The sequence below is a fragment of the Antechinus flavipes genome, chromosome 2, assembly GCF_016432865.1.
Source record: "Antechinus flavipes isolate AdamAnt ecotype Samford, QLD, Australia chromosome 2, AdamAnt_v2, whole genome shotgun sequence".
Lineage (NCBI taxonomy): Eukaryota > Metazoa > Chordata > Mammalia > Dasyuromorphia > Dasyuridae > Antechinus > Antechinus flavipes.
Window position 1 is genome coordinate 219,896,973 of NC_067399.1, and position 12,741 is coordinate 219,909,713.

The window sequence follows — 12,741 nt, forward strand, 5'->3', positions numbered from 1 at the left end:
CCCTATTTCATTGAATGTCCACCTTTTCCCCTGAATAATAATGCTTAATTTTACTAAATAGTTGGTTTTTGGCTACATCCTAAGCCCTTTTGCTCTCTGGAATATCATATTCTATATCCTTTGCTCCTTTAATTTGGAAGCTGATAGGTCCTGGGTAATCCTGATTGTGGCTTCTCTAAACTTGAATTATTTCTTTCTGGCTGCTTGCAGTATTTTCTCCTTCATCTGATAATTCTGGAAGTTAGCTACAATATTCTTTGGAGTTTTCATTTTGGAGTCTCTTTCAGTAAGTAATCAGTGGATTCTTTCAATGCTTATTTTAGTCTCTGATTCTCGTACATAAGGGCAATAATTCCTGTAGATTTTTAAGTCCTGCAGCAGTTTCATTAGCAATTGCTTATATGGTCATGGTAATATTAATTAAAATGGCCTTTTGGTCAAGGTAGCCCACCCAGGATATAAGGAAGGCAGTAGTCTTTCGGTTCCACTATAAGAAATTGTCCCAAGAACTGCATTTATAACAGTGCATTACATGCTCTTTCAGTGGTGAATGTAGTCAGAGAGGGAACCACCCAATAATTTCTTGGGTCTTCCCCTTCATTTTGAGGCTCTTCTCTTTTTCTGTCTCTCCCTGATAGACAAGGCAGATATAATGCATCAACACACATCGAGTTCTTTCTCCATCTGTAGAGACACAAGCAAACCCGCTGTCCCAAGCTGTTAACCTATCTGGTACCTTCCATTCACCATTCTCCAGATCTCTCCACATCACCTGGAAATTATCCAAAGATACCGAAGCTACTCACATTGGACACTGCCCTTCTGGCAGGTTATGCAACCTGTCTGCTGGAGCCAGTGCATTCTCATCAAAAACCAAAAAATTAATAGTATAAAGGGTTAAGTTCAGAAGTTCTCTGTGGTTACTCATGCTCCTTCTTTTTTTTGTTTTTGGAGGATCATCTTGATATCCCTGTTCCTCGTCTCTACTATTTCCTGTTCTTGAGGATTGAAAGGTAAGCCAGTGGTGTGTAAAATCTAAAAATGTGCACAAAAGTGTGTGAAATGTTTGGAAGTATATGCAGGTTCATTATCTGTTTTTATAGTTTGTGGCACGTCCATAATTGCAAAAGCCCATGTAAGGAATTCAGTGACCACCAGGGCCATCTCTTTAGATGCCAGAACTGCAAAAGTAAATCCTGAGAAAGTATCCATAATAACAGGATAAAAGACAGACGACCAAAAGATTTACAATGTGTCACATCCATCTGCCAAATTTCATTGGGCCTCAAACCATGAGGATTCTTCCCTGGAGGGAGCATAGAAGCGTTGAAAGGGAGGCAAGCTGTACAGGTTTTACTTTCTCTTTTGTTATCCCAAAATGTAGATGTAAAGTTCATGCAGCCTGAAGATATCTAGACTCTTGCGTGGCCTGCAATAGGGGAGCATTTGCTAACATAGTGAGGAGATGATCAGCCTCTAAGTATGAGAAGGGACATGCAAAAGATACCACTTACCTGAGTAGTTTTGCACTTGTTCCTGAAGTTCATTAAAAAGCTGATATATGTCAGAGGCTACAGATTTTGTCTGGGCTGTAGCAATTCTTTAAACTACCCCTACTGAATAAGTTGAATCAGATATTATATTTACATCTTTTGGATAACAAATAAGGGCTAGCATAATTGCATACAACTCATTCTGCTGCATGGACTGAAAGGAAGCTCTAACTGCTCTTTTTATAGCCAAGTCAAGAGAATATACAGCACAAATGTTATGTTTGTCATATCTGTAAAGATGGTTGGTCCTTCAAGAGGGGTCTTAGAAACCTTTTCTTCAAAAATCAGTGGCCAAATTCTCCAATTGATAAGCGGTCAAAAGATATGAACAGACAATTTTCAGATAAAGAAATTGAAACTGTTTCTAGTCATGTGAAAAGGTTCTCCAAATCAGAGAAATGCAAATTAAGACAACTCTGAGATATCACTACACACCTGTCAGATTGGCTAAGATGACAGGAAAAGATGACAAATGTTGGAGGAGATGTTGGAAAACTGGGACACTGATACATTGTTGGTGGAGCTGTTCTGGAGAACAATCTGGAACTATGCTCAAAAAGTTATCAAACTGTGCATACCTTTGACCCAGCAATGTTTCTACTGGGCTTATATCCCAAAGAGATCTTAAAGAAGGGAAAAGGACCCATATGTGCAAAAATGTTTGTGGCAGCCCTTTTTGTAGTGGCTGGAAACTGGAAACTGAATGATCCCCATCAATTGGAGAATAACCGAATAAATTATGCTATATGAATGTTATGGAATATTATTGTTCTGTAAGAAACAAATGACAGAATGATTTCAGAGAGGCCTGGAGAGAATTACATGAACTGATGCTAAGTAAAATGAGCAGAACCAGGAGATCATGCCTATAAGATTGGCTAAGATGACAAAAGGAAAATGATAAATGCTGAAAGGGATGTGGAAAAATATGTACATTAATGCTTAATTGGTGGAATTGTGAAGTGTTCTACTCATTCTGAAGAACAATTTGAAACTACGCCTAATGTGCTATAAAATTGTGCATACTTTTTGACCTGAAATAACACTACTAGATCAGTATTTGAAAGAGGTCAAAGAAAAGGGGAAAGAACCTATTTGTACAAATATATATGTGTGTGTGTATATATATATATATTGATGGCAAAGAATTGGAAATTGAAGGTATGCCCAACAATTAGCTGAACAACTTGCATATATGATTGTGATGAGTTATTATTATGCTATAAGAAATGACAGAGGGTTTGGCTTCAGAAAAACCTGAGAACCTATATGAATTGATGCAGAGTGAAGTGAGCAGAACCAGGAACTTATTATACACAGTAACAGAAATATTATAATGGTGATCAATAGTGAAAAAAATTGATTACTCTCATAAGTACAATGATCCAAGATAATTCTGAAGAATTAATGATGAATTATTATCTTCCTCCAGAGAAAGAACTAATAAACTATAAGCACAAATTGAAGAATTTTTTTTACTTTATTTTTCTTGATTTTTAATAAGTGAAATATGGTTAATATGAAAATAAGTTTTATAAGATTTGCATGTAAATTAATATCATTTTGCTTGCCTCTTCAATGGATGGGGGGTGGGTGGAATAAGGAAGAGAATTTGCAACTAAAAAATTTTTTTAAAGGATGTTAAAAAGAGGGAGGAAGAATATTAACCATGCAAAAACAGGCAATGGACATGATTAGGCCATGCTTGTAAGTGGCCTATAAACTATTTTTAGATAATAGTAACAAACAACATTTATCCAGCATTTTTAAGTTATCAAAGTATTTTAAATATACTATCTCATTTGAGCTTTATAAGCCTCATGTGAGGTAAGTACTTTTATCTCTATTTTATGGGAAAATAAACTGAGATTCAGAAAGATTAAATGACTTGACTAGTGTCACTGAACTAATCAGCATCTCCAGTATAAATTGAACCTTGGTTTTTGTTGGTTTATTTGTTTTACTGGGAGCTCAGGATTTTGTCCCCTATATCATGCTGCCTCCTAGTTCCTGTTTTCCTCTACTCTAAACAATCCAACCAAACATAGCCAAATCAATGTTCCCAAAATAACACTTTGCCTACATTATTTGCCTGTTCAAAAACTTTCAATGGTTTTGCCGTTGCTTTCAGAACAAAATCTATTTTTAACATGGCACTCAAGGCTCTTCATAGTCTAACCATTCTCCTACCTACATTTCCAGTATTGTTTCCAACAACATCTAATTTAATTCAGGACTTCTTAAACTTTTTCTACTTGTGACTCATTTTTGCCTGAGAAATTTTTTTATGATCCCAGGTAAATAGATATAGAAATTAAATATTTGCTCATAATAAATAATTTTAAAAATTCATTTTAAAACAATTCTTTGGTATAACCATAATTTTATAATTTATTAAAAGTGAAAACAAATTTGCATATTAATGAGGTAGATGTGTTTATTTAATTTTATATGAAGAATTAAATCTTGATGAAATACTTGATACCTTTTACAGTTGTCAGATTTCTTGTAACCCCCATATTCAATTATCTAACCCAATATGGGCTCATCCCCAACCACTGAAGAAGTTTTGATCTAATCGACTTCATCATGAATTTAGCCAAATAGCATTTAGTCATTGTTTCCTGAATATGTCATTTGACATTTTTTTGGTCGTGAGTTGTTTGCCCTGCTTAGAGTGCTACTGTTCCTTCTCTCTACTTTTCTAGGCACTATCTTACCATCTTTGCACAGAGTAGGTACTTGACAAATGTTTTCTCTTTTAAATTGTACTCTTCAAATCCCATCTTCTCTATGAAACATCTGACTGTATTAACAGTAATGTTTATTACCTATGCTATCCACTGAACACTTAATAGATGCTATTAGTTTTCTTCATATCTTGTCTTCTTAACCAAATAACAGACTTGTGGAGTCAGAAATCTTGTGTCTGTATTTAGTAACTAAAATAACGTCCTCATATAATGAATTATGATAATGAATTAAGTATTTCTCATCCCCTCTCTCAATTTAGACACCATACTATACTGGTCTGGATACTGAATTAAATTTAAACAAATTCTACAAACATTTCCAAGGTACCTTCTATGAGCCAGGAACTAAAGTTATAGAGATACAAAGACAAAAATAAAATGGTCCCTGACTTCAAAGAGCTTGTAGGAGAATAGCATACATAAAGAAATAAAAGCTACATGTAAAAATTAAACAACTCAATAGAAAGTAAATTTAAGGGAAGAGAATGGCATTACCTGGAAGGATCCAGAAAAGCTTTGTGTGGGAAGTGGTATTTGAACTGTGCTTTGATGGAAGGTAGGGGAACTCCATGGCAGAGGTGAGGAGGAAGTACATTAGGAGAAATATACCTCTTGTACAAAGGTTAGAGGTAGAGGGGGAATAGGATATCATAAACATAAAAATCCTCCCAGTCAATTTATGTGGAGTAGTATGAAATAAGAATAGAAAGATAAGGATGGTGAAAATACCAGATTGAGGTCATTGTCTTGTTCTAGAGGCAATGAGAAGCCATGGAGGTATACTTAAAAATATTAAGGTGCTTTACTTAAGTTACATTGCTGTGTGTAGCAGAAGTCTAAAGTGCCACAGTGAAAAATAACGGGTTAATATGGGATTTTAAAATTTGAATTTAACTATTTCATAAATGGAAATGATAAGTATTTTGGTTTGGGTAATGTGCAAAAAACTACTCAGACACTAAGGACTCTGTGAACTGAAAAAGTTTGGGAATTTTGCCTTAAATATCTTGTAATTCAGACTTTTTATTGGGATTTGTACTCTCCACCATTATCTAAATTTAGTAAGATTCCATTTGACTCTGGATTGTATATGAGGCTGTGTGAGATTAACAGTTATTTAAAGTAAGTTAGAGACTTAGAATAGCCATCTTTTAGAGGTAGAATTGAAATGTATTAGGCTGTACAAAGCAACATAAAAATCATTTCAGGGAAACCAGGGCAGATAGCTCTTCTGAATAGAAAGTTTTTCATTTCAATATTCAAATGTCATCTCTGTTGTTTTAGCAAAGGTACAAGAGCATTAGCTGCCCTGTTCATATCCTTAGGTGAATAAAAGACCCCTGTTTCTCATCAAATGGAAGATCTTCCAGTAAATAGGATGACAGTACCTAAAGATAAGTGAGATTTCTAGCCTCTATGATCCCTGAATACTCATCTTTCTGAATTCAAATCTGATCTCAGATAATTACTAGCTGTGGGATCCTGGGCAAGTCACTTAACCTTGTTTGCCTCTATTTCTCATCTATAAAATGAACTGAAGAAGGAAATGTTAAGGCACTGTAGGATCTTTGCCAAGAAAACCCCAAATGGAGTCACAAGGAGTCAACATGACCGGAAAAATGACTGAACCACTATACTTCAATGGTTATCCTCTCTTGTTTGGTGGGGAAATTCCCATCATCAATAAAATTGGATATTTTCTCAATTTTTATTATTTTTATATATTCTCCACAAAAGATGTATTCAATGCAATAGTTAATACAGAGAAGTCAGGATGAGCAGCTTGTTTGAGTGGAAAAGATACTAAATATAGTTTTATATATATTGGAAATAAGGTGAGAGTAGGATGTTCAAATAAAAATGCTTAGCAATCAATTAGAGATGTGAAATAGCTCAGAAAGTAATAAGATCAGAGGTAAGGAATAAGGACCCCTAAGATAGAGATGATGATTAAAGCCTAGAGAATATGTGATTGAAATTCCTTGAAAAATGAGACAAAATATTTCATTTTATATTTAAAAGTATGTATTAGAATGCAGTGACTCTTAGGAGAAATGATACATTGACTTAAGGTCCTAATAAAGTGTAAATGTCAGATACTTTCCTGAAAGTAGCTTTTGATGAGGTGAAAAGTATGGGTACAATGGTATAAGTATCATATCTGTATACTTCAACAACAAAGACTTTTGAAGTATACAATTACAATCTCAGAAATAGAGCCCTAGGTGCCTCAGAATAGCTTTATCACAGGACCATCTATGCCAGGAAATTGATCTTACCAAGCCATTAGGGAGATTTCAAGCATAATTATAAAATACACATGCTCAGAGAGAGGAAAATGCTGAACTTCCCCCACTACCTTTTCATGGGCCAAGGTACAAAGAGAGACACAGAGAAATGTCTGTGTCAGGGAAGACTCTCAGGGATCTCAAAATACAATTGAGGCAGGCCTGTACCTTGGAGCATTACTTGATACTAAATTACTGTCAATGAACAAATGAATTCGCCAAGAAGTTCCATAATATCAGTTAGTCTAATTACAGCTAACAACTTGTGCATCAGAGTATTGGCCAACCAAGCTTTCTCTATCCATGGTTCTGACCAAACTAGATGTTGCTAACTCTGCTTTTACCTATAGTTATGGTGCTAACAAATATGCTTGAGGGGAAAGGATCAGGGACATAAAAGATGTTCCTCAAAGACAACTAGTTCAAGGAGGCATTGACCTCCTCCTCATCTTACAACTGAAGAAACTGTGCCCCTTGGAGCTTGAGTTCTATGCCTAAGTCATACAGGCACTGTCAGAGGAGGGATTTTCCAAAAGGTAACATAGACAAACAACAAAGAAGAATCTGACCCAAGTTACTTAGGGTCAATTGTAGTCCCCGATAGTTTCTACTTCCTAATAGTTTTAGTTTTCCTAAAGAGAGACAGGCACAACAACCAGATTAATCAAGAATAAAGAGAGATATTGGTGCTTGAATTCTCTTGGGTTTGCTCCCTTTTCCTTTTTAGATGCTATGCAAACCAGGGCAAGATAAGACTAGCTTTCATGATTAACATTGGTCATTGCTCTTTACTAAAGGGATAGAACAGTGAGTTTCCTGAGAGATTCACTATCAGAGTACACTTTTGTCCTTTTTTTAAACCTTGAATTTTCTGCCTACATAATGAGAATGCTAGAATAATCAACAAGATATTTTAAGTGCCTTCTTTAAATGTCATTAACACTGCAGTAGATAAGATGGAATATACAAAATAGAATAAAATAGAGATCCTTTTTTATGTAAACCTTCTCTAATATCTAGTTTTAAGTTTCCTTCCTCTTAAGATTAATGTATTTTTGTTCACTTGCATACACTTCTTACCACTCTAGGAGAATGCACACTATTTGAAGTCAGGAACCTTTTCATTTTTGTCTTTGAAGCTTCAGAATTTAGCAAGTGCCTGGCACAGATTAGTCACTTTATAATGCACATTACATTTAAATGAACTAAAAGGAGAAAAGGTATCATGCTTTAAGACAATGTTAAGAGCCAAAAGATCAATATATCTTGTAAGTGCTTTGGGAATACAGATTTCACAGGAGATTGAGATTCCTGTGGCTAGGAAAAACAGCACAGTGGAAAAGGGGCTTAGCTTGGGCCTCAAGGACTCTATGTACAATGTGAATTAATTCTTTGGAAAACTTTATTCTTTTATATCAAATCGGATGCTATGTGTCAGACAGATGATGAGTACTATTTTTAATAATCATTGCTATTGTTATTCCAACCTTCTTCTCTTTTTTTGCCTTAGGGTACAGATATTGATGCTTCACAACTACAAAGCTTTTTCAACAAAGAACTCCTCAAAAGTAAGAGATGCTTGCCTGGTTAGAATGCCACCTACTATAACCTAGAAAACATAGCCCTTCCTTCCTATTTTCTCACTATTGTGTCCTTTTTCTTTCCTTAGGTAATTCTTCTGAACCTCCAGAGAGAAACTTTACCTTTCATGAGTGCTGGAATATATTGGCTCTGATGGACGTATCCTTCATGTCATCTCTTCATATTATTTCATATCAGTCTAAAGCTAATTATGTCATATATATCTAAGAGCACAATTTTCATATCCCCAAAGAAGCTGGATGTGAAAAATTCAGGGCTAATTCCATTTCTTAGTAGTCTAAGAACTCATATAGGTTTATATTAAATCTCCATTGATTCTATTCACAATGGTTCTCTAGGATCTAATATTTTTAGTGTAACTCCTACTATTGAAAGTGAAGAGCTAAAGTTAATTGTGAAAATAAAAATAATGATTAATTTTAAGCATATCAAATTGAAGGCACAACTGGTAAAGTGAAAAATAACTGAGTCTGTTTTTGGAGGACTTTGGTTCAAATACTACCTTCCCTATCTCTCCCTATACTTCTGTTCAGCTTTGAAATATCTCTGCAACATGACTAGGACTTTACAGATCTGTGACAAATGAACAAAAATGACCAGAGGCAAACCCACTGCCTATAGAGGGTAGGCAGCTATAGAAAAATCTATGAATGCTGTGTTTATACAAAACGCTGACAGTCTTTTTGTTTCCAGTTATCCTTTCATCTCTCAAATTTCTCTCTGAGATGGATTATTTCAGCCATGGTTTGTTGTCCATATCATCAGATAGTATGACCTATTTTGACCTTCAAATATGAGATGTTTTATTTGATGAAGGGAGCAGGAGGGAGGGAGTAAACATCTAAATATACTTCCTGCTTTGAGATCCTGAAATGATCTTTTCTCAATGATCTCTCTCCCCACCTATAAAGGAAAAGTCGCATCTTGCCTTGTCAAGTGTTCATCTATAACAATATGGTTTTCTTTAACCACCACGATTGCTATGTGAGAGACATGGTTTTTGAAGTGAGCAGCTATAATGATGAGATGGAAAGAGGGAAAAAATGAGTTCATTGCCCAGATCTAGGCTAATCCTTACTTCAACTCTATTCGTGCACTATTAGATTCTTTTCTAGTGGCTATGCTGCCCAGCAAGTAAAAAGATTCTTGAAGGAAAAGGTGTCATACCTCCTCAAATCTAATGAAAGTCAGATGGCCATGAAAGTGGAATTGAACTTTTAGAGATTTAGAAGAATACATGAAGAATGCTGAGGACACCTTCAAGGTGCATTTCTAGTAGATAATACCTTATATTTATTCAAGCCTTTTGGAAAGTGCTTTTCCATCTCGGGCTTTATTGGTGCAAATAAATCAGGGTGGGATGGTGGGATGTTTCTCCATCCCAACTCTGATATTAATATTGATTAAAAATATTCATCTAAAAAAACCTTTTGGAATCATGGAAGACAATATATTGGTCTGTTGCCCCTATTGAAGACTCAGTGGGCTTTCTCCTTATCTTTCTCTTAAGAAAGTCTAAACTACGTTTAATTTAGGAGTTGGACTGAAATATAACTATTCATGATGATCTGGGTTGTTTAGTTGTAGTTAGTCATTTAACTTGTGTTTGAAGCACAGCTCCAGTCATGGCAAGACTAGAACCAGTCTCCCTACTCATTAGCACATTAGAGAGGGTGGATCCCAACTGCCCTTCTGGCAAAGGTTGAGGTCAATGGACGTCTTGACCTAAAAAGAATTTGAGTAGCTGTGGAGAAAGCTTCTTCAATATCAGGTAATGGTCTTTATTCTTATGACTCCCATTCTAATCCATAAAAAATGGATGAGGAAATGTCTTAGTCATAGTCCTGTGACTAACTAGCTGTATAAGTTAAATTTCTTAACAGAATGGATTCTTTATCATTTGCATTTATATCCCCAGAACCTAGTGAATGGTAGGCTTAAGAAATAATTGTTGATCCTTAGAACCTTGATTTAGTTGTGTGACTCTGGGCAAGTCAAATTCAATCTGCCAATTTGTAAAGTTAGAGAGATTATATATGGTGACACAATCAATTCCTACCTGGCTACTCACCAATGGTGTGACCTCTTGACAGGTCAGCTCACCTCACTTAGTACATTTCCTCATTTGTAAAGGAGGTGATAATAGCTCCTACTTCACAGGGTTGTTGTAAGGATCAAATGAGGCAAATATGACATTTTGTAAACTTTAATGCTCTATATAAATGCCATCATTTTTATAAATGCTCATTGAATTGAAAAGATTTGGAATCTTTTTTTAAATTAGAATAAAGTTAACACCAAGAGTTGAGCAAATACCAGTTTTCCATGTTTCATGCTGCCATGAAAAGTTTCCATGATGTTATTTTGATCCCCATAAATCATCCCAGCCAGCATCCCACCCCAAAGATGCATTCAGTTCTACAACCTGCCTTCCTCAGTATTATGTCTGGGAATAATAATCCTCCATAGGTGCTGCTGGGTGACCTTCAAGGAAAAGAAATACACAAGTCATGCTCAACAGGTTGGAAAGAAGTAGATCTAGTTTGAATATTAGTGGCCAAAACAAGGCAAGCCAATGTGAGGGAATTAGGGTAAAGGTAATACATAGCAATTAAAGAGAAATGGAAATAAATAGAGAATACCAAAGTTGTTGCATGTGCAGTGGTTGACCAGTTATGGTGGATTTAAATGTATTGCTGACTTTCATCTATTTTATTCCATTCCCCATCTCTATCTTGCCTATTTTCCACACCTGGGTCATATTGCAGTATTATAAAAATAACCTTTATGCATAATTAATCAACAAGCACTTATTAAGTGGCTATTATGCACCAGACATTGTGCTGAGCATTAGGAATGCAAAAATAACAAAATAGTCTTTGTCCTCAAGGAGCTTACTTTCTAATGAGAAGCTTAAATTTCTAGTTTGTGATCAGAAACAAAGATTATCCACTATCTCATCCAGAGCATCTTTTTGTTTTATTTTTTAAGTAAAGCTTTTTTTTAAATTTTCATAACATATGCATAGATAATTTTCAACCTTCACTCTTGCAAAACCTTGTGTTCCATATTCTTTCTCCCTCCCTTCTTTCCCACCCTCTCCCCTAGATGGCAAATAATCCATATATGTTAAACATATGCAGTTCTTCTATATGTGTGTCCACAATTATCATACAAGAAAAATCAGATCAAAAAGGAAAAAATGAGAAAGGAAACAAAATGCAAGCAAACAACAATAAAAAAGTGAAAATACTATGTTTTGATCCACACTCAATCCCCACAGTACTCTTTCTATGTGGAGATGTTTACTTCATAACAAAACCATTGGAACTGGCCTGAATCATCTCACAGAACATCATTTTAAAGATAAAGAAGTTAGACCCTCATTGATTTTTCAATTCTTACAGAAGTAGCAGAATATTACTAATAATTATTATTATAGAGAGAGAGTGGATTAAGGTTTATAAAGCACTTTAAGAATATTTCATTTATAGTCACAAAAACACTGAGAAGTAGGGAATATTATTATGCCCAATTTTTAGAGGGAGAAGCTGACTTCTCAGCTTCAGCTTTTAGCAGAGGAGAAGTAACTTGCTCAGGGTAACATAGACAGCAAGTTTCTGAGACTAGATTTGAATACTGATGTTCCTGAGTTCAGGTCTAATGTGCTATCACTAGAGTAACTAGCAAAAGCTAGTTCTAGCATGTGTGATTCTAGACAAGTATTATAATGTCCCTCAATTTTGTCATCTTTAAAATGAGAATAAGTAAAACTTGCTCTAGCCTACATGAAGAACGGTCTTGAGCTCAGAGCCTGCATCTCATCTCATTTGTGTTTTTCTCCCAATGATCTTCACGCATTGGTATCTTTCTCCTACTTGATTTAATGAATAATTTCATTCCTTTCCCTTATAAGGACATTTTCCAGAAAGTAGAGAAGAATGGCTCTGGATTCCTCATGGGTTCAGATTTGATGAAAGTGACACAAGAATCAAGTACAAAAAGGTCTTGTTTAATCACCTCACCTCTATGAGCATTAATTTCTTCACTGTAAAACAGGAATAATCATACTTGCAGTGCTTACCTCACATAGGGTTGCTGTGATATTCACTGGAGAAGAAGTGGGTAATTATCTTTTTAAAAGTGATAGTTGCAGGCTGTAAAGCACTTTAAGCTGCTTAAATACCAGTTATCAAAATGATAATTATTATTTCAATGGGTCAGATAAAAGGGGTGAAATGACTTGCTCAGGATCATATAATTAGTATGTATTAGTAGCAAGGATTCTAGAATCCAAGTTTGCTTGACCCTGAGACTAGTTCTCTATCCACTATACTTTACTGCCTCTCAGAACTCTATGAGATTACTATAATGCAGACAGTATAACTAGCTGGTTCAGAATTAAAACATCCTTTCAATGACTTTCTTTTGTATTGAACCAAGACTAGGATGGGTTTGTAATCTTATTGCTATGAGTACTTCCTCCAACCGTATGGATTGCAGCCCTGCCCTCTCCTCTCATCACATATGACTGTTGTTCTTGTC